Genomic DNA, 20438 nt, shown 5'->3' with positions numbered 1-20438 from the left:
GCGGGGGCACCTGCAACAGTCCAGGTGGCACAAAGCCTCAGCTGAGACCGGATAAGGTGAATTGCTTCTTTCTGAGTGACTTCTGAATGGGCTTCTTCAACTGGGGGCCCTGGAAAAGAGGGGATGTGGAGGGAAGAGGCCACCCCCTCTGAGGGTGGACCACACCCACAGCCACTAACACTCGAGTGGACACATGTTAAGGACTGTGCTGCTGGGGTGGACGTTCACCTCTCGGGGAAGGGGCCTCGGTGTTTGTGGCCTCCACTGCCCCTGGGGTTCCTTCCTCCTTGCATGCTGAGCTGGGCCGCAGGCACCCAGCCTCCTTTTGCCAAGGGAAGCGTCTAGAAGGTGCTGGCTGGGGAGCTCTTCTCGGTCCCTAGCTTTCCGACCTCATGGCCTCTCTTCACCACTGCATTCCTCATTTATCCCTTCTCCCTCCACATCCCCAAGTTTGCACATCTGTGTATTGCGCCAGGCAGTGGAGGTGGTGGCACACCTGGAGGCCTGTTTGCTCTGTGCTTCTGTGAGCCTTTTGCAGGGTCCATGGCCAGTGTCTTTCTTCCTGCCGCTTCTGAGGCTACCCGCTTCACACAAGGCTGCACTTTCTCTGCAGCCTGGGTGGAAGGGGACATTTCTTCTGGGTCTTTTGGGCACCTTTTGAGAAGTCACACAAATCATCCATCACCCCACCAAATGCACAAAAATTAGAGATCAACAGAATGTGACTAATTTTACCACAAAAAAGCACTGGAAGAAATAACCATGCTGTTGCCATCATTTCCTACAAGGAAGGATGTTTTAGCACCAGATAAAGGAAGGAACATAATTTTGGAATACAGGCCAACCCTTTAAACTAAGTAAATCTGGCTTTCTGGGTGAGGGGGGGAACCCTCTTGTTTTGTTTGCTTTGCTGCTGAAGGAGAAACACTCGGTCAAGGCTGGCAGCTGCTCCTGGGACGTTGGGGAACCAGCATCCTCAGAAGGCTGGCTCCGGCTCCCCAGCCAGGGCAGTGACTCCCCTAGGCCCCAGTCCCTGCCCCTTCTGCTGCTCCCGGACACCTTGGTTTCCTGAGAGAACTGCGCTGCTTTGTTTGGCTTTTCTTGGACCAGTCCACACATCCTTCCATCCCCCTGCATGTACACCTTCCGGGGCCCCCAGAGCCTTGGCTGTCTGTGAGCCAGATGTTTGGAGAGAAGCTCGGAGCTAATTTGTCCAATCCCTGTTGCTTTTCAGCAGGAAGGATAAAGTGCCATTAGACAAAGCACCATTAGGAATGCTAGCAGTCCTCTTGAAAAACCACAGCCTCCTGTCTCTGCAGCTTACCGCTGCAGCTTCCCTGTTCGTAAACTGCCCCTTCATCCCACAAATGTGGTCCACGTATGTATACTATACTAAAGTTAGAGCTCATATTCAAACTGCTGGTGTCCTAGCAACAGAATCCCTTCTTTTGCTTTTAAATCCTTTAGCTCCTTTTCTGCCCAGTGTATGGCTACAAAATTGCTTTGAAAACACAGATACACAGATGTACACCGTCTAAAGTGGCAAGAGCTCTGATGGAGTCACCTGCAGGGTGCTCTGGGCCACATCTCATTCTTGATGTGTGGGACCAAGGGCAGCTTCCCGGAGAAGGTAACAGCCCGGATGTGTCTTGAAGGATAAGTGTGTGGCAGGCACAGGGAGCAGCCCGAAGGTGCTGTCGTGAGGAACCTTGAAGAACCCCAGGCCACCAGAGCGTGAGGGAACGGAGCCGAGATGGAGGCTGAGGGGCAGCAGGCTCCTGTCAGAGAGGGAGGGCTTCCTGTGGCTGGGCTGCAGACTTGGGCTTTTTTCTAAGGGCAATGGGGAGCCCTGAAGGGCTCTAGGCAGGGGAGGGCCATGAATCTCAGACCTGAAACCTGGCTCCCTAAGCCATGCAGGGACAGTGTGGAGGCAGGTTAGAGCAGCAGGGCAGTGGGGAGGCAGGGTTCGGGGGTGGCCCTGTGGACAGGGATGAGGAGTATGACTCAGCCACACGGGCCTCAATGTCTAGCAGGGTGTGTGGGCTGAGAAAGAGCAAGTCCCAGAAGACAGGACCTGCAGATTCTAGGCTCCCAGCTCCTCCCAGTGAGAGGAGGGACCCCAGCCCCTCATGCTCTGAGGCTGAAGGGAGGGTTTTGCCTTCTATAGCTGGCTTTCAGGATAGATGCAGCTGCCGCCTAAGAAAGCAGGGCCAGGGACAAGCACATACTTGTTTCCCAAACCCGCTGCCCCTCTGTGAGAGACTGCATTCTCCACCACACTCCTGAAGGATGTTGTGTTATGTGTTAGAACCCCCCACTCTGTGGCCAGCGCTCCCTGTGACCCTCAGGCAGGGAGGCTGAACCCAAAGAAAAGTGGTGCTGCAGACAGGCTGATTCCCAGGGGTCCCAACCAGGTGGAGGGAGCACCTAGCTGGGTGTCCCTCTGGAGCTGAGGTTGCAATGATGCCAACGCACCCGTCACCTTGGAGGAGCAGCTTGGGGAAGGGTACGTGGTGGAAGAAAGAGGCACAGGCTTGGGAAGCCACAGACCTGTGGGACCTTGAGCTATTTTCGATGCACGGGATGTACCAGCATGTGACCCTGGATGAGGGACTCGGGTCCCAGCCTCCAGCCCCTAGTCTGCCACACGCGAACAACAGGCTCCACCTCCACACACAAGGACACAAGGACAGGTAGACTCAGTCCAGAGCCGCAGCGCTCTGATGGAAGCATGGCGAGGGTGCTGGGGGCCACATCTGAGTCTCAACTGTGGGGCTAGAAAGTGTGCCAGGTAGCTTAGAGCAGGGGGATTGCTTCTGCACAAAGCATTGCTGCACCTGTCTTTTCTCATTGGTTGGACACGGAGAAGCAGAAGCAAAGGTGTTAGTCCAGAGTGGTCAATTCAGGTCAAGGCTTTACAGCAAGGGAGTGAGGGGGAAGGGACCAGAATGAACCTTCTTTGTCTTTGGCAGGATGGAGGGTGTCTGTGAATGTCATCTGTGAGCCGGTCCCCAGCCTGGGAGCTGAAAGCAACCTCTGCACAAACCTTCCATAGGACCCTTTGAAGACATGTAATTGCTGTGTGCCTCGGTTTCCCCATCACACTACTACTGTCCTTTTTCTTTTTCAGTCAGCTCCACGCCAACCCTCCCCACAAGGTTCGGGGTCTGGCGTCCTGCACAGTTGAGAGTGCTCGGGCTGCAGGCTGGGAAGTGCTCAATGGAGCCTTAGTCCCACGGTGCCACCCCCCAGGCCCCTACCCCTCAGACTCCCTCTCCCTTCTGCAATTGCAGCCTCCCACTCAGCCCTGGGAACTGAAGTCCCAGAGGCCCCAGAGGAAGTCAGAGGGCCTACACAAATCAAGGGGGTATTGTCTACCAGCCTGCCTAGCAGAGGCACAGGTGACAGCCTGGACTGTGAGTGGCGCCTGAGGTGGGGGGAGGGGTCATCCTGTGGAACTGAGCCCTTGAGCTGTGGGGTCTGCTCTAACTCCAGGTAGATAGTGTCAGAACTGAATGAAATTATAGGACACCCAGTTGGTGTCGCAGAGACTTGCTTGGTGTGGGAAATCGACATACTGGGTGTCAGAAGTGAATTATGTCTGCAAGTAAGGAGACACACCGGGAGTCTCCCTATAGTGGGGGGGTCTATAGACCAGGGTGTGGGTGGGTGGGGGTCTCTACATCAAGGTGGGGCTGAGGGTGGAGCCACTGTGTGCCTTTGGGAAGTTTTCTGCACCCACTATCCTTGCCCTTGGTTCATAGATGGGGGAGCTAGGTGGTAAATCGCTTTTGGTTTTGATTATAAAATATCTCACATATAAAGCACATTTGTAAACCTGACTGAAAGATAATAAAGTGAATGCCTATGTTAAGAACAATCTGGCTTAAGCCCTGGCCAGGTGGTTCAGTTAGCTGGAGCATCGTCTTGAACACGGAAAGTCTGTGGGTCCAATTCCTGGTCAGGGCAAATACCTAGGTTGCAGGTTCTATTCTCAGTTGCAGCATGTACAAGAGGCAACCAATCAGTGTTTCTCTCTCACATCAGTGTTACTCTCTCCCTCCCCACCCCCTGTCCCTCTCTCTCTAAAGTAATAATTAAAATATCCTGGGGTGAGATTTTTTTAAAAATCTGGCTTAAGAAATAAAACTTTACCAGGACCTTGAATCCCCTACATGCACCTTTCAAAGGTACTTGCTTTTGTGACTGTGTTTCTCCTCTCTTTGCTTGGCTTCTCTTCCTGTGTACAAACACCTCAAACGAGGCTGTGTTCACGTTGCACACTTTCCATCACATGTAAATGGAAGTGTGCGGTAGGCGTTCGTCTGTGATTTCTCTTGTGCTGCAACTGGACGTTTGGGACTCAGCCACGCAGACGAGGTTGGCCACGGAGTGTCCCATTGTGCCCCGTCCCTCAACCTACTTGTCTCCTGTAGTTTCCAGTGTGGCGTCTTGCTTAGTTTTGTTATTTTTGCAAAACTCGTGGGGTCTATTGCCTAGGTGCCTCTCGGGTACACAGCTAGGAGGGAAGTGACAGAGTCACGTTTATACGATACCGTCAAATTGTTTTCCCAAGTGTTTGTACCAATTTCTATTTTCACAGCAGAATACACGTCCTTTCGGTCTGGTATCCATAATAGCACTGTGCATTGTCAGACCTTTTCATTTTTTCTGGCCTGGTTATTGTAAAAAACAAAAAGAAAGCAAAAAAGCAACCCAAACTGACTACACGTGAGGCGCCTTTCAAACATCTCCCCTCCTGTGCAGTAGTTATCCGCGCATTTGTCTATCTGCCGTTGAGCGGCTGCTCTTCTCTCTTCATAATGTGTAGGAGCATTCACATATCTCAGACGCTATTCCTTTATCAGCTTAAAGAATTGTCAAGACCTCTCCCAGTTAGTGGCTTGTCATTCAACTTGATTGTATGTCTGCAAATAGGCAGAAGCTTGCAGTATGAATGTAGTAAAATTTATTGTCCTTTTTTTTTTTTTTTTTGGTTACAGGTTAAGTCTTTGGGATCTTGTTTAAATCAGAGATTTTCTATTTACTTTTTAGCAACACGGCTCTTTGTTCAAAGGAAACCACAAATGGTCCCCCCACACTGAATGCCCACCCCCTTACAGGGCCAATTCTTTTCTTGAAGAAAATTTCCTGGGCAAACTATCATAAAACAAAGATCTAATTGCCATACAGATTAATGTTACACATTTTGTTTTTAAAGATTTTATTCATTTATTTTTAGACAGAGGAGAAGGGAGAGAGAAACAGAGGAAGAAACACATCTGTGTCGCTGCCCCTCATGCGCCCCCTACTGGGAACCTGGCCCACAACCCAGGCATGTGCCCTGACTGGGAATTGAACCGATGACCCTTTGGTTTGCAGGCCGGCACTCAGGCCACTGAGAAACACCAACCAGGGCTAATGTTACATATTTTTAAATAGTTAACAAAATAAATATGTGATGCACATGTTTATTCTGTTTAAATAATTGAATCTTGATTGCAATAACAACAATGAAACAAGAAGAGTAAAGACAGAAAAATCAATGACAGTTCTACAAGCGCTGCTGGCAGTCACCAGTGCTCAGTTCGCAAACCAGGCCAGCTACAGGCCACCAGGCCAGGCTCCAGGGTGCTGAGACTCTTCAGCCACTTTCTTTTTCCAGATAAAATTAAATTAATTCACTTCACAAGATGATTCTTTCTTTTGCAAGGTAATTTCAGAACATTGGTACATAAGCTCTGGTTATGTGCTTAAAATATGGATGTATTTTTAATCCAAGTTTCCAGGGAAAGTCGCTGAGTAAACTTAGTACTTGTTTTAAATAACAAATGTCTAAATGACACAAAATCACAGTATTTTGGAATGTTATGGGATCCTGGAACATTTTGACCAAATTCCCTCATTTTATGAAATAGGAGCCTAAGGTCCATTTTCTGGAGATCTTGAGTTGCAAGAAACTTACAGCAGGCCTGGGGGGGGGGGGGGGGGGGAGGAAGAGCTGCCAAAAACAGAGGGGTGGAGGTGTCAAGGGAAGCCCCTCCCCTTGGATGGGCTCCTCAAACCTGAATGGCTGCTTGCAGACATGTGGCCTGTCCACCTCCGAACTCATCTCAGCCACCTCAGACCTGCATCCAACTGAGGTGCCTGGCCTGCTGCCCCCCTTGGGCCCTGACAGTGGGCCTGGTGTAGCAGACCACCAAGGGGCCCTTCGGGCCTGGTCTCCCTCACCTCCCTGGCCCTGCCAGTGACAACAGCACCCCTAGGAGGAAGATGAAGGTCCCTGCCAACCTCACCTAGGCTTTCGTCCGCCTGGGTTATGGTCTGGCTGGCTGTTACACTGTGGACACACCTATTTGTCTTCCAGCTGCATGGATCAGCCTTCCTGCGGCAACTGCCAGCTACAGCCTTGTGGGGAGGCGCCCTGTGGGCCCTACCAGCTTTTCAGCCTTGGGGCCGCAGCCCAAGGAGTCCAGGGCTGGGAAAGTCCATGAATCCGCCCTGACCTGTGCGGTTCAGTCGGTTGGGCGTCGTCCCACAAAGTGAAAAGTTACCATTCGACTCCTGGTCAGGGCACATGCCTGGATTATGGTTCAGCCCCAGGTTGGGGTGTGTGCAAGAGGTAACTGATCCATGTTATTCTCCCTCTCTTTCTCCCTCCCTTCCCCTCTTTCTAAAAATAGATAAATAAAATCTTTTTTAAAAAGGTATCCATGAATCTTGTTTCCCTAGGATGCCCCCAACCCAGGGCAGCCCCTTCCGACCATCCAACCAGACTGTGGCCACAGACACCTGGGACCCTTGTCCCTGTTCCCCACTTTTTGCCTCAGGCAGGAGATGAGATGACACCTCAGGCCCAGGTCCTGGTGGACTTTCTGGAAAAACATGGGAGTGTCTTTCCAAACATAAAGGCTGTAGGGCCAGGTGATGCAGCCGCTGCGGACCATCAGCCCCCATTAGGATTCTGGCCCTACTGCTTATTCTCTGTGTGACCTCGGACAACAACCTTCACTGCTCTGTGCCTCCGTTTCCCTCTCCGAGATAACGCTTTCTCTAGGGCTCTTCACATGACGCCTGGAATGCTGCAAGTACTGTGTAGGGACAAAAAACGATGCGCTCACAGAGAAGGGATTGCTGGGAGGAAGTGACTACATTGCACTGGAAGGGCTGCCCCAGTGCCCGCCAGGCAGGCTTCCCAAATGCCTCTGAGGTTGACTCATCCTCCCCAGCCCTGCAGTCTGTGCCCCCCTCCACCCACACACCCACACTGCTTCCCATTAGTGAGGTGGCATCCTGTGCTCTGGCGTCCTTGCTCCTCTCTTCCACGCTCCCAGCTTCAGCCCAGAAGTTGCCTTCTGACCACCCTGACTCCCGTCCCCAAGGGAGGCAGACCTGGCCCGGGGCTGTTTTCAGTCTCCAGCCCCTCTCCCTGACCCCCCGGGGGTGCTCGCACAGCCAGGCCTATGGCAGAACTAACCTAGTAGATTCCCAGATGGTCCTTTTAATCTGGAATGCTTGACTTCCTGTTTTGTTTTCCATCAGCAGTTTTCAAAGCAAAACTTTCTTTCCCATAAAAAGTATTTCTTCAGATTACTGACATTCATCCCACTCTGAAAATGAAGGAGATTTGGGATTTTCATCTGAACGAAGTTTTAGATTACCGACTGCCCAAGGAAGTGGTGGAGGTTCAGAGCCCTGGTTTGGCCTGGTGATCTGGGTTCAAATCCCCCCCGAGGCGCTTGCTGGCTATCTGATTTTTGACAAATCACTCAGGGCCTCATTCAGTAGGTCATTGCATGTAAAAAACAGAAAGAATTTCTTCACCATAGACTTGTGGAGATTAAATACAATGTCGCAGTAGATGGCTTCTCCAGAGCAGAGGCTGGCAAAGGAAAAGACGTCAATGGCCAAGGAGACAGGACTTCTCCCTAACCTCCTCCCAGTCGAGGTCTCATAGAGTGGTCCAAACAGAGGACAAGACAAAATGAGAGGTAAAAATTCATTAGAAGAGGTCACAGTGAAAAAAGAACAGAATGGAAGGCATTAGAAAGGCAAGGGAGAAAAAACTCTGAAACTCAAAGAAGCAACTCAAGGCACCAACCTGGATCCTCCTCTAATTTTAAATAAGGGAGAATTCTGTGTAGTTTTCCAAGAATTTCCACAGCTTGGACAAAGAATGTGAAATATTCAGCCAACCCACAAGATCTCTGTCACTCATGCAGAAGTTTCTAAGGGCACTTATACTATACATATAGGAGATGTATGTTGCCAAATGTAAGAAGCCAGTCTGAAGAGACTGCATACTGCATGAATCCAACTCTGTGACATTCTGGAAAAGGCTAAGCTTTGGAAACAGTAAAAAGATCAGTGGTTGCCAGGGGCTAGGGGAGGGGAGGGAGGAAGATTGAATGGGTGGAACACAAGTGATTTATTTAGGATGGCGAAACTATTCTGTATGACACTGTAATGGTAGATTCATGGCATTATACACCCCGTAAAACTGATGAACATAGAGAGTGAACTTTAATGTAAACTATGGGCCTAGATTCTCAGACCTGCGCTCAATCCACTGAGCCACACCAGCCAGGGCTGGGCTTTAGTTAATAACAACAATGTATCACTGTTGGTTCATTCACTGTAATAAACGTACGGCATTAAGGCAAGATGTTAATAAAGGGGAAGCTATGTGCCTGTAAAGGGAGTTATATGGGAACTCTCTGTACAATCTGCTTAATTTTCTGTAAATATAAAACTGTTCTGAAAAATACAGTCTATTAATTTAAAACGTGTACTTGTAGGAAGTATAATGCGGGATCCCGTGACGGAACTCTGACCAATGGTCACTGATTAGCTGAGTGGCCCTGGGAAAGCCCCTTGCCCCCTGAGCCCAGTTTTCTCATCCTTAAAATGGGGCATTGTGCTTGATTATTTCTAAACATCCCCTCGGGCTTTGAATTCCTCCGCTTTTACTATTAACAACATTTCAGAAGGATACAGAGTGCAAGTCTGAGTCTCTCAGGAAACAGCCCTATGAGTAAGGTTCAGGGAATGTGTACTGCAAGGAGTTTAGTTCTAGGAGCCCCCAGGTAGTATAGAAAATGTCAAGTCCTTGCCCCGTGCTTTTGCGAATCAATTCAAATTTTCCCAAATAGCACACGGGCGGCGACACCAACCGAAACACTAAACAGCTTCCGGTCCCTACCAGCTGGCAGGGTTTCTTCCCTTCTTGGCTCAGCCTGGACTCATATTTTATTCATGAAAATTGAGGCCCTGGGAGGCCTCAACATAAACAGGATGTAAATATTTGCGGGTGGTGGTGGAGAGGTGGTATTTGAGCAGGGACTGTCCGAAGTGGGGACCTCCAGGACAATGCTTGCTTGGACCCGCCCACCTCCATCTCTTCTATAGGTGGGGGTTGGAGGGCTTGTGCAGGCTGTACCCCTGATTGGAGACCTGGTTTGGAGACCTGGTTCCCTCCACGTGAGTGGGGTCGTTGCTTCACCTTGTGCCGCATCCCGTTTCCGTTATCACGGGACCGTCCTCGACTTGAGACTTAGGACAGGCCTTCGGGCACTTGCAGAAGTGCCAGAAAGCACCTCTTGTGCTTTGTGGAGTCCCGTACCATTTCCCAAATTGTACCTTCTCGTGGTGCTGTCCCTTTGCTTGTTCCAGTTCCACCTGGTGTGAATTTACCTCTTTGGGCTTCTTAGAGAAGACCCCCTCCAGATGTTTGCATGGACAACGCCCTTTCCTGGAACTCAGGGCCTCCCCACCTCTTGGGCTCCCATGGGACAATAACTCTTGCTCAGCTATAGTTACCTGGCCTGGTGTGGGTATCACTTCCTCCAAGAAACTGTCCCTGAGGCTTCCCCTCCAAATCTGGACTTGAAGTCCTCCTCCTCCCCACTATCTGAGACTTCTGTGTTAGTACCTGCAATGCTGAGCTGAGGTCCTTCCTCCTTATCCCGCACTCAGATAGGGCCCAGACCCTTCAGTCCTGTTCACTAATTAAATCCTTGTTGAATAATTGAATGGATAAATGGATGGATGGATGGATGGATGGGTGGGTGGATAGATGCGTGAAGGTGTAGTTTATTTACTGCCTGTGTCTGTGGCCATCTTTAACTGGCCGTCACTTCCAGATGGAACCCTCACTCCCGTGCGTCTGCACCACAGAAGTCAGACCGCCCTCTTTCAGTGCCTTACACTCAACTGTGCATTCGTTGTTCATTTGTGCAAGTCTGTGCACCTAGGACACTGCCTGGAGCATCATAAGTAGCAGTCTTGGTGGACTCTCACAGGGTAAAGAGGATTTTCAAAGTTACACCCTGCACCCCACAGCCTCAGGTATGAGGAAAACGCTTCTGTGAGACATAACCTTCTTGGAAATGACACCCTCTCCAGAATTCCCAAAGAATGCGGTGAGCGTGTATGGGTATGAGCAGGCATGCTGGGACTAAGCTTCGCTGAATATGTTCTTGACACTCTTCAGATAATGAGACTACACTTGGCTGCTTCTGAGATTAGGAAAAACATAAAATACACACCTAAATTGGAGCACCAGCTGGCCAGATTGGACCCAGCTGAACTACTCCGTTTGCAGTGGAGGTGGGATGGGAATGGTAGGCGCAACCTCACGCTGAGAAGTAATGTCCTGGGGAGATTGCTGTTGAAAGAAATGTCAGGCTGCTTAGGTGAGGTTTTTTTAAGCACAGTTAATCAATCCCTAATTCATCCTGCGTGAACATGTTGATTTTTTCCAGTACATATGAAACTTCCTAGCTTAAAGTGGGCTCCGTGATTTAGCGGTACAAATATCCCATTACACAGAGAGCCCGACAGGAAGCAAAAGAAAGAAAAAAAAGGACCCGCAGCAGCCTAGCAGCCTAGAGGGCCTGCCTTGGTCTTCACATTCCTTCTGGAAGTGCCCAGACCACCACGCACACTGCTGTTCCTGCATTTATGGGATGTCTAAAGCAGAGGCTCCGCCCCGGTGTGTGCTCAGGCCCCCAGACCTGCTGCATCAGAACCTCTGCAGTGTGCCCGGGACTCAGCATTTGGCTAAAACTCTAGGTGATTCTGTGTAGCCAGCCTGGAGAACCTGACGGGGCCCACCTGGGACTCTGCATTTCTAACCTGCTCCCAGCCGAAGCTGATGCTGCTGGTCCCTGGGCTACACCTGAAAGTGGCACGCCCTTCGGCAGAATGATTTTCACTTGAAATAAAGTTTTCAGGACACAAGCAGTTCACAAGTAATTCTTACTGCAGAAGACTAAAACTAACAGAAATTCATGGAGCGAACCATGAGAGAAGGTTTACCTTGCCCCCTTTACCCGCACTCCCTCCACACCACTGTCCTCCCCACGGGGAGACACAACTAACGTTTGTGGCTCCAGGCAGAGTTAGAGTTTCTTTTTAGATACATTAGATTATTTTTTTTCCTGCAACTTTTCCCCCTACAAAATTAGTGTCATAGATGGCCTTCATATTCAGTGACTCTGTAATATGAATGTATCATTATACCACATGGGAATTCACCGACCCATTCCAGCAGTGATGGACATGTCTTATCATTTCCTGTTTTCTCCTTCCTAACTGGCTGCAGTGAGCATCCTAGTACAGATGTCTTTGTGCACATGCGTAAACACTTCTGTAATTCAAGTTTCTAGAGGCAAATTTTGGGTAAAAGAACGTACACTGCTCACGCATCACATCTCAGGCAGAGTTTTTTGGCGAAACATCAAATCACCCAGGTGACTCAGCCCCCCTACAACCCAGATTTGATGCCCTGTGACTTCTGGCTTTTCCCCAAACTAAAATCACCTTTAAAAGGGAAGAGATTTCAGACCATTGATGAGATTCATAAAAATACAACAGGGCAGCTGATGGTGATTGAGAAAACTGTGTGAGGTCCCAAGGTGCCTACTTTGAAGGGGACTGAGGCATCCTTGTCCTGTGCACAATGTTTCTTGTATCTTGTACCTTCTTCAACAAATGTCTGTATTTTTCATAGTACATGGCTGGATACCTTCTGGACAGACCACACACACCCCAGATTGGAAAACAAAGAAAAACAGGCACTCCCAGCTCTCGTATGCTGTTGATGGAGCAATAGCTGGACAGAGCTGGAAGGAGCTTGGTGGTCTGGTCCCCCATCCCTCAGCAGATTTAGAAGTGGCCACGTGGAGGCCAGGGCAGACATGCTGACTGAGAACAGGAAGCAGGGAGAGCTCGGATGAATAAACAAAAAGAACAAAATTAGAAGTAAAGACTCCAACAGCCTAACGATCCTTGCTGCGGAGTGCGGGGGCGGAGTCGCCCACACGCCCGCCCATGGTCTGGGGTCATTCCCACGTCACAGCACACAAATCATTTGGCCTTGGTGGTAACGACCCTGAAGCACCAGGGAAAACCCAGTACCCTTGTTTTTAAGGAAGTGTGTTAAGCAGTTTTCAAAGTTTCCCAATTGTTAAAATTTAACGGAACAGTTAAAATAAAAACCTTTGCATACAGAGGGCACTTAACTGGAACACGTCTCTATGTAGAATAGCTTGTTCTCTGGAAGGGTTCTTGAAGTATCACTATTCAGGGTTTGCTTAAAGCAGGGCAGCCTCTCCCTGAAATCACCAGCCTCACCCACTCTAAAATGCCAGCTTGTGAGAAAAAGTAAATGTCTGAAAAGATGTATCTCAGTGTATTTCGTAGACATCTTCTCAGCCCCTCAAAATAGAGGTGTCAGGGGACAGGACCAGAGCTTTACTGCTGAGAGGCATAGAAATTGGAAAGACCAGAGTCTTCTTGGACACATTGGCTCAGGGCACCAAATTTAAACCTGTGCTTCCTTTTAAGGCCTAGCTCACAGGTCACTTCCCTGTAGAGCCTGGGCCACTCCAGCTGCAAGGGACCCTTCCCTTCCTGTGCTCCTCAGGTGTGTGGGACATCTGAACACCTGCCAGGATTCTCAGACCATGAACTTGTTGTCAAACTCATGTTTGCGTCTGGCACCATGGTCCGAACAGTGCTCCCAGAACAGTGCTCGCACACGGTTGGTCCTCTGTGGACTGACCGTGCCAGAGTCACACCCAGACTCTGTGGCAGAGCCTTTCCTTGTTGAAAGGGCAGCCCTCTCTGGGATGGGTGCCTATGGAGACAGTCTAACTGGGTGTCACCCTGTGAACTCATTAACTCGAATGACAGGAGCAAGGAACACACTCACACACTCGGAGACACACACCGGATTCAGGGAGAGGCTCAGAGAGGCAGAGCCAGGCCTGGAGGGAGGACCTTTCAGGTGGCAGGCATGCCTCCTCTGTGGACAGAGTGACCTTAACCCCAGGACACCAAGGCCCCCAGAACGCTCCTGGATGGGCCAAATGTCCTCACAGAGGCAGACGTGAGAACAGCTGCTCAGACACGGGAGAAGCACAGGCTCAGAGGAGGACTTTTAGGTTGAATCCAGGCTCCATCTTCTACACATGGAGAAACCTGTGGTACCATGGGCCTCAGTTTCCAAATCTGTAGTGGAGGTAATAACAACCTCGCAGAGGGTTTTGAAGAAAAGCATAAAGCCCTTTTACCTGGGCCAGTTGTTAGTTACTATTACTGACCCTCAGCAGGGCCTGAAGACTGTCACCCACCCCAGATGCTGAGGGGAGGCCAGGTAGGCAGGCTGAGAGGCAGCCGTCCAATGTGGAAGGAGCAGACCTGAGGTAGCAGCTGTGGGCTGAGCATGCATTTGCAGTGGGGCCTCATTGAATCTCAGCAGCCCTCAGTTTTCTCTTCTGTAATAATAGTACTTGAGCCCTGATGGGTGTGGCTCAGTAGATTGGGTGTTGTCCTGCTAACTGAAAGATCGCCAGTTCGAGTCCCGGTCAGAGGTTCAGCGCACATGCCTGGGTTGTGGGCCAGGTCCCCCCATTGGAGGGGTGCAAGAGGCAACAGATCCATGTTTCTCTGGCACATTGTTCCTTCTCTCCCTCTCTTTCTCCCTCCCATCCCCTCTCTCCAAAAATAAATCAAATCACCCTGGCTGGTGTAGCTCAGTGTATTCAGTGACAGCCTGTGAACCAAAAGGCCACTAGTTCAATTCCCAGTCAGGTCCCCAGCCTGGATTGTGGGCCAGGTCTCCAGTAGAGGGCGTGCAAGAGGCAATCACAAATTGAGGTTTCTCTCTCTCTCTTTCTCCCTCCCTTCCCCTCTCTTAAAATAAATAAATGAAATCTTTTTTAAAAATCAAATCTTTTAAAAAATAGTAGTACTTGACTATTGAATGGCACTTTAAAAAACTACCTCCTGGCACTGCTAGTAGGATTATACACTAGAACCACCTTTCAGGACATAAGTGGCAGCCCCAGCCCCCCGGGAATGTGGTTTCCTGAGACAACTTCCGTGTACTGAAGAGTTTATTTGGAAAGTTACTTTACAACTTTTGTTTTTGCCTTGTGAAAGTTACAAATTTTAAAACCCTTGTTCTTCCTCAGACTTTCAAGTTCACTTTACAAATCTTATTTTTCTTCTTATAACTCTGGCAACTTATGACAATAGCTTTTAAAGGTCTTTTTAGACACAGTATAATGACATTCTCTGAAACATTTTAAATTACACTTACAGGTTTAATATATTTGACTTTCTTTTTAAGTATCTCACTTTTCTGCCAAATTTTCCAAGTACTTAAATATATCTTACAAAGCTAATAAATTAAACTTGTAATATGTTGGATCTAAGCTTCTTTTAAACATTCTAATACTATTTATAATTTGGTAAATTTCAATCTAAAACCACTTTTTCAACTTAATTCAATCTTACATTTAAAATATTAATAGAATGATACATTTCCCCTGTTATACACTAGTATGCCAAGTTCTCATAAGCATTTCAAATTATTTAAAAAAAGATTTTATTTACTTTTAGAGAGAGGGGAAGGGAAGGACAAAGAGAGGGAGAGAAACATTGATAGGTGGCCTCTTCATGTGCCCCCAACTGGGGACCTGGCCTGCAACACAGGCATGTGCCCTGACTGGGAACCGAACCAGTGACATTCTGATTCGCAGGCTGGCACTCAGTCCACTGAGCCACACCAGCCAGAGATCAAATTCTTAACATATCAAATATATAACAATTGTGTATACGTGCTACAAAAATACTAATACAAAATCTTTATTTTCTTCATCATGTCTGTACTTCTGAAACTCCCTGAGATTATCCACTGATGTGAAAACATTCATCAGTGTCTGCAAAAGGTCCAGCACTCACTATTCGGGGCACTGACAATAGCAGGGGTTGACAGAGAAAATCCTTGCATTGTGAAATCTATTCCAATGGGGGACACATTCAATACATACATAATACCCTGACAGCTAGAGGCATATGTTATAGAAAAGGGAAAGCAGTATAGAGAGGAAAAGAACTGGTGGGAAGCAGGGAAGCCTCAATGAGTAGATGACACCAAGCACAGACCAGAATGAGGCAGGGGCAAGCCACATGGACATCCAAGGGAAGAGTGAGTGCAAAGGCCCTGGGGTGAGGATGTCCACGGGCTTTCTCATTTAGAGCAAGGAGGCCCGGGAGATGGGAATCAAGTGTATGAGGGTGAGGGTGGTGGAAAGGGAGATTTTTATTCCACCTTGACCTTGAGTATTCTGTGAGGATTTGTCTGGAGACCTTCTGCAGAAAGTCATTTTAATGATCCTTATTAAATTGGAGATGCCCTTACCTGGGACCTGATAATTCTCTCTCTAGGCATTTACTCTAGAGAAACTGTCTCAGAAACACAGTGGAATACGCTATGGCAGAAAACAAGTGAATTCCTTCAGCAAGTTTTTATTGAGCACCTACTCCATGCCAGGCACTGAACAAAAGAGACAATTTTACATTCTCTGAGGTGAAATATACTGATTAGATAAACCTCAAAAACATCATGTGAAGTGAAAAACAAAACAAACTGAGTTATTCATAGAATGATTCAATTTATGGAAATTTTTAAAATCCACCACACTCACCAAATAATAATATGTCATGTTAACAGATAATCTAAGTCTCATCAAAGTATAAAAGTTTATAAAACACATAGGCTCCAGGTTCAGACCACCTAGTCTAGAGTCAGTCTTCCCCTACTCACCAAGAGACACCAGGGGGCCTCTTTGTGCCTCAGTTTCCTCTTCTGTAAAGAGCGAGTGAGAAAGGAAAGAGAAGAGGACACAGCAGAGAGCTGTGTTCTCTGTGTTGTATTTCTTTTTTTAAAAATGGAGGCAAAATTTTAATAGCTGTCTTGACAGTGAGCACATGAGTGGTGATGTTATTTTCAGTATGCTTGAAATGTTTTATAATGTAAAACTTTGAGATTAAAAGATCACAACACAAGAGCAAACACTCCTATACACCTGACCCCACACGCACCCTTGCCTCCCTCCAGGCCACTTGCCACGTGACAACAAGAGTGGTCTACAGCGTAAACCAGGTCAGGTAGCTTCACCTCACCTCCTCCAGGGGCTCATTGCTCTTGTGCTACCCTAGGCTCATCTCTCCCCAACCCCACCCCGACTTGTCCAGGACTGACCTGACCACTGCTGCTCCACCCTCGCCGTCAGTCAGTCATTCACCCCTTCAGCACAAAGGGCACAGCTACGCTGGGCCAGCTGTATAGGCAGCAGGGCATCATAGTGACCTGGGCAGAGTTCGTTCCCTTTCTCAAACAGCTTCCATTCTGGAGGTGGGGACAATCAATAAACAAGGCAATAAACCCAGGTAATTACAGACTGTGGATGAGTACAATAAAGAAATAAACAAGGTGATAGGGAAGAGAGCAGTGAGAGACAGGGAGGGTGTTAGGAGGTGCCTTCCAGGCAAAGCCAACAGCTGTTCAGATCTCAGGTCTTGCATCTAATGCCTGTCCCCAGCAAAGCACTTTCTGATCTCCCAGGTGGAGCGGAACCCAATTGCTGATATCCTAACAATCAATCAGTGCCTTTCTAACACATCATCATGATAATGAAGTAAAAGTATGTTTGGCTGCTTGGTGTCTGTAAGCTACTTGAGGGCCAGAAGCTTGCTCTGTTCACACATCCTGTGTCCATCACAGTGGCTGCAGGCACTACATCAGTATTAGTTAAACACAGAAACTAAGAGTCAGGCTAAACCAGCTTCCAAACTCTACAAACCTATTCAGAGCGATTCATGAGGACACATGTTACCCAAATGACCAAGTTTTACACTCTAGATATATTTAGGAAATACGCTTTTTCATTACATAATGAGCCTTTTAATGCTGAAAATGCTAATAAGAATGTCAGAAAAAGTCTAATGGTGATGGAACATTCGGTGTACGAGAGAAAACAATTATTTTAGTAATAGTATCACCATCTTAAAACAATAGCTAAAATTAATAAAGAAATGCACTAGAAAACAAGTGATTTTTTAAAAACTCAGTGTAAACAAGGAAAACAGCATCAAGCAGGTCCAACATTCTGGGCCAATGGGTGGGTGGGAAGCAGGAGTAGCCAGCAGTCCTGGTTTTGAGATGCCACCAGATTTTCAACTCCATCCAGCAACAGGGGAAGTGGGCTATCATCCGCCGGTAAAAGTCAAGGTGTCATTTTAACCAAGACTTGTTGTCTGTCCCATGTGATAATTTGATTGGAAGGCTCTGGCTTTAAGTAAAGATTTTGTTTTCAATTTTCTCTCCTTTCCAGTCTTTCCTCTTTTGTGTAGCTAATTGCCCTCTTGTGAGAAAATAATCTGGAAGCTTAGCCTAGTGGTGAATTCAGTGTCCTGGGATTTCACAGGCTCGTTTGGTGGGAAGAGTAGGAATTCACTTTGGTTCATCTTTGCTCTTTCACAAAAGCCTGTGGTTTCCCCAGCACTCCCTGCCTGCGGTGTGGCCCCGGGGGTGCCGTGTGGCTCTAGGGGTGCGTGTGGCCCTAGGGGAGGACTGGCATTCTTAAGCTCTTAGCTCTGTCTGGGCCCAAGTCCAGCAAGTCACAGAAGGCTCAGTCTAGGGAAAATAAAAATGTCCTGATAGTGCAGTTCTGTCCCAAAGGTCACCTCCTCTGATCCTCCTGGCATTCCAGGCACAATAGCGAAAGCAGAGTGCTAGGAGTGCCAATAGGCCTCTTGCAGATAGGGGCTTTTTGGAAAAGAATCATGAAAGAAGAAAGAATTGTGCACTGTTTTCTACATTTATTGATAATGTTTAGGTTCTTTTTTTAAGACTTTATTTATTTTTAGAGAGAGGGGAGGGGAGGGAGAAAGAGAGGGAGAGAAACATCAATGCGTGGTTGCCTCTCACACGCCCCCAACCAGGGACCTTGCCCACAACCCAGGAATGTACCCTGACTGGGAATCCAACAGGGGACTTTGGTTCACAGGCCCATGCTCAATCCACTGAGCCATACCAGCCAGGGTGAGAATGTTTAGTTTCTCATCACAAACATCCAGTGTGTGTGGTGGGAGGTGTGCAGGTGTCATAGCTGACTCTAAGGGAAATATGAATGTTATTACCACGTGGAAACAATCCCAAGGGAAAACCACAAAGAGACATTTTAGGAGAAGTTTATTATTTCAAGAAAAATTTACATTTTCTCCTTCAGAGAAATAAAGGACCTGTGAAGAGTGATGTTAAAAATATGCAAGAGTGGCCCTGGCTGGGTAGCTCAGTGGGTGAGAGCATTGTCCTGACAGGCCAAGGTTGTGGGTTTGATCCCCAGTCAGGGCACATGCAAGAATCAACCAATGAATGTGTTAATAAGTGGCACAAAAAAATCAATGTTTCTATCTCTCCATCACTCTCTGTCTCTAAAATCAATGTAAAAATTAATGAACTAAAAATATGCAAGATGGCTCCATTAGTTCAAAGGGTAACAGAAGAGAGCCAGCCAACCTCAAGCACTTTTTCCGAATCATATAAAAGAAGAAAAACACTGAGTAAGTTCTGAACCTGGAAACTTTAATTACCATCATTAAAACAAACTGCTTCAGAATTTGAGTCATTTGAGGTTTCTGCCAATTGGCAATAACTTGAAAAGAATGGGAAAGCACGTGTTCTCGTCCCATCGCACAGAACACAATTGTGAATTGTGCCTGCTGCTGGGCCCTTGCTGGCCTGGCAGCATAACTGGAATGAGCAACCCACAGACATCAGCTCCGTGCCTGCCATGTGCAAGGGAAGAAACTAGGAATTAGGGGCAAGTACCAAGTCCTCAAGGAGCTAAACACGCAGGTTGGAAAGATGAAGCACAGAATTTACACATGGAAAATAAATACAACAGCAATATTGTCTTCCCCAGGAAATTTCCATCACGGGCAAGGCTTTTTGGGGGGGAGGAAAACTAAAAAGCTAGGGATAAAAAGAGAAAAACAATCACCTACAATACAGATTCTGGAGCCCATATTTATTTGAGTTACTAATCAATCACCTAGAAGACAAGATCTTCTACCTGTTATATATTGTGAATGAAAAAGGGGCCATAGTCCTGGGTGGTGTAGCTCAGTGGACTGAGTGCTGGCCTGTGAACCAAGGGGTCACTGGTTCGATTCCCAGATCAGGGTACCTGCTGGGTTGCGAGCTGGGTCCCCAGTTGGGGGGGTGTTTGGGAGGCAACCACACACTGATGTTTCCCTCTCTCTTTCTCCCTCCTTTCCCCTCTGTCTAAAAATAAGTAAAATCTTTAAAAAAAAAAAGAAAATCTTTAAAAAAAAGGGGGCCACATACTAAGCCTGACCAGTTCAGGCATGATAGGTTAGTAAACATAAACATTCCTAACTAAGGGAGGGTCACAGTGGGAAGTCATGTCAAGGCCTGTAGCTTCCTTGACAAAGATCAGTCTTTACCTTAACCGAGTCTACTTTTTTTCATCTAAGATTGCATACCTTTGAAATGTCACAGTAATTTTCTTTTCCAGACTCCTTAAGGCACAATTGCTAGCATGAGAGCATGAGACCACAGAACCCCTCACTGTCATCTTGTTGCCCCAATACCACCTCTATGTGCTATAAAATGTTTGTTATTAACCATCTTGTACCCACCAATGTAAAAGAAGTATGTGTTTCTTTATCTTGCCTTTTTACCCAATCCCAGATATTTCTCTCCTTTGCTTTCTCCTGGCCCCTTACCTACCACTAAAGGATTTCAGGTAATAGTAAATGACAATCATTGTTTATATTTTTACTTATTGTTCATTATTATTATAAATTTGAGGTATGGAAGGAAACATTAGTAAAATAGATAGAAAGCCAGCCAAAAGAATGCTCGAATCGCCTGTGAATATGAGGTACCTATTTCTCTGAAATGATACCGAGACATATCTTACAGAGGGACAATTGCCTCCTCTGCAAAATGGGAGTAATTCCCATCTTGTTGCATTGTGAGACTTCCATGCTAATAAACGTCAAGTTCCAGGGTGCACGCAGGAGCCCACCCACTAGGAGCTAGTATTGCACTGAAA

This window comes from Phyllostomus discolor, chromosome 3 (genome assembly GCF_004126475.2).
Source record: "Phyllostomus discolor isolate MPI-MPIP mPhyDis1 chromosome 3, mPhyDis1.pri.v3, whole genome shotgun sequence".
In the NCBI taxonomy this organism is placed as follows: Eukaryota; Metazoa; Chordata; class Mammalia; order Chiroptera; family Phyllostomidae; genus Phyllostomus; species Phyllostomus discolor.
Note: the sequence above shows the minus strand (reverse complement) of the source record.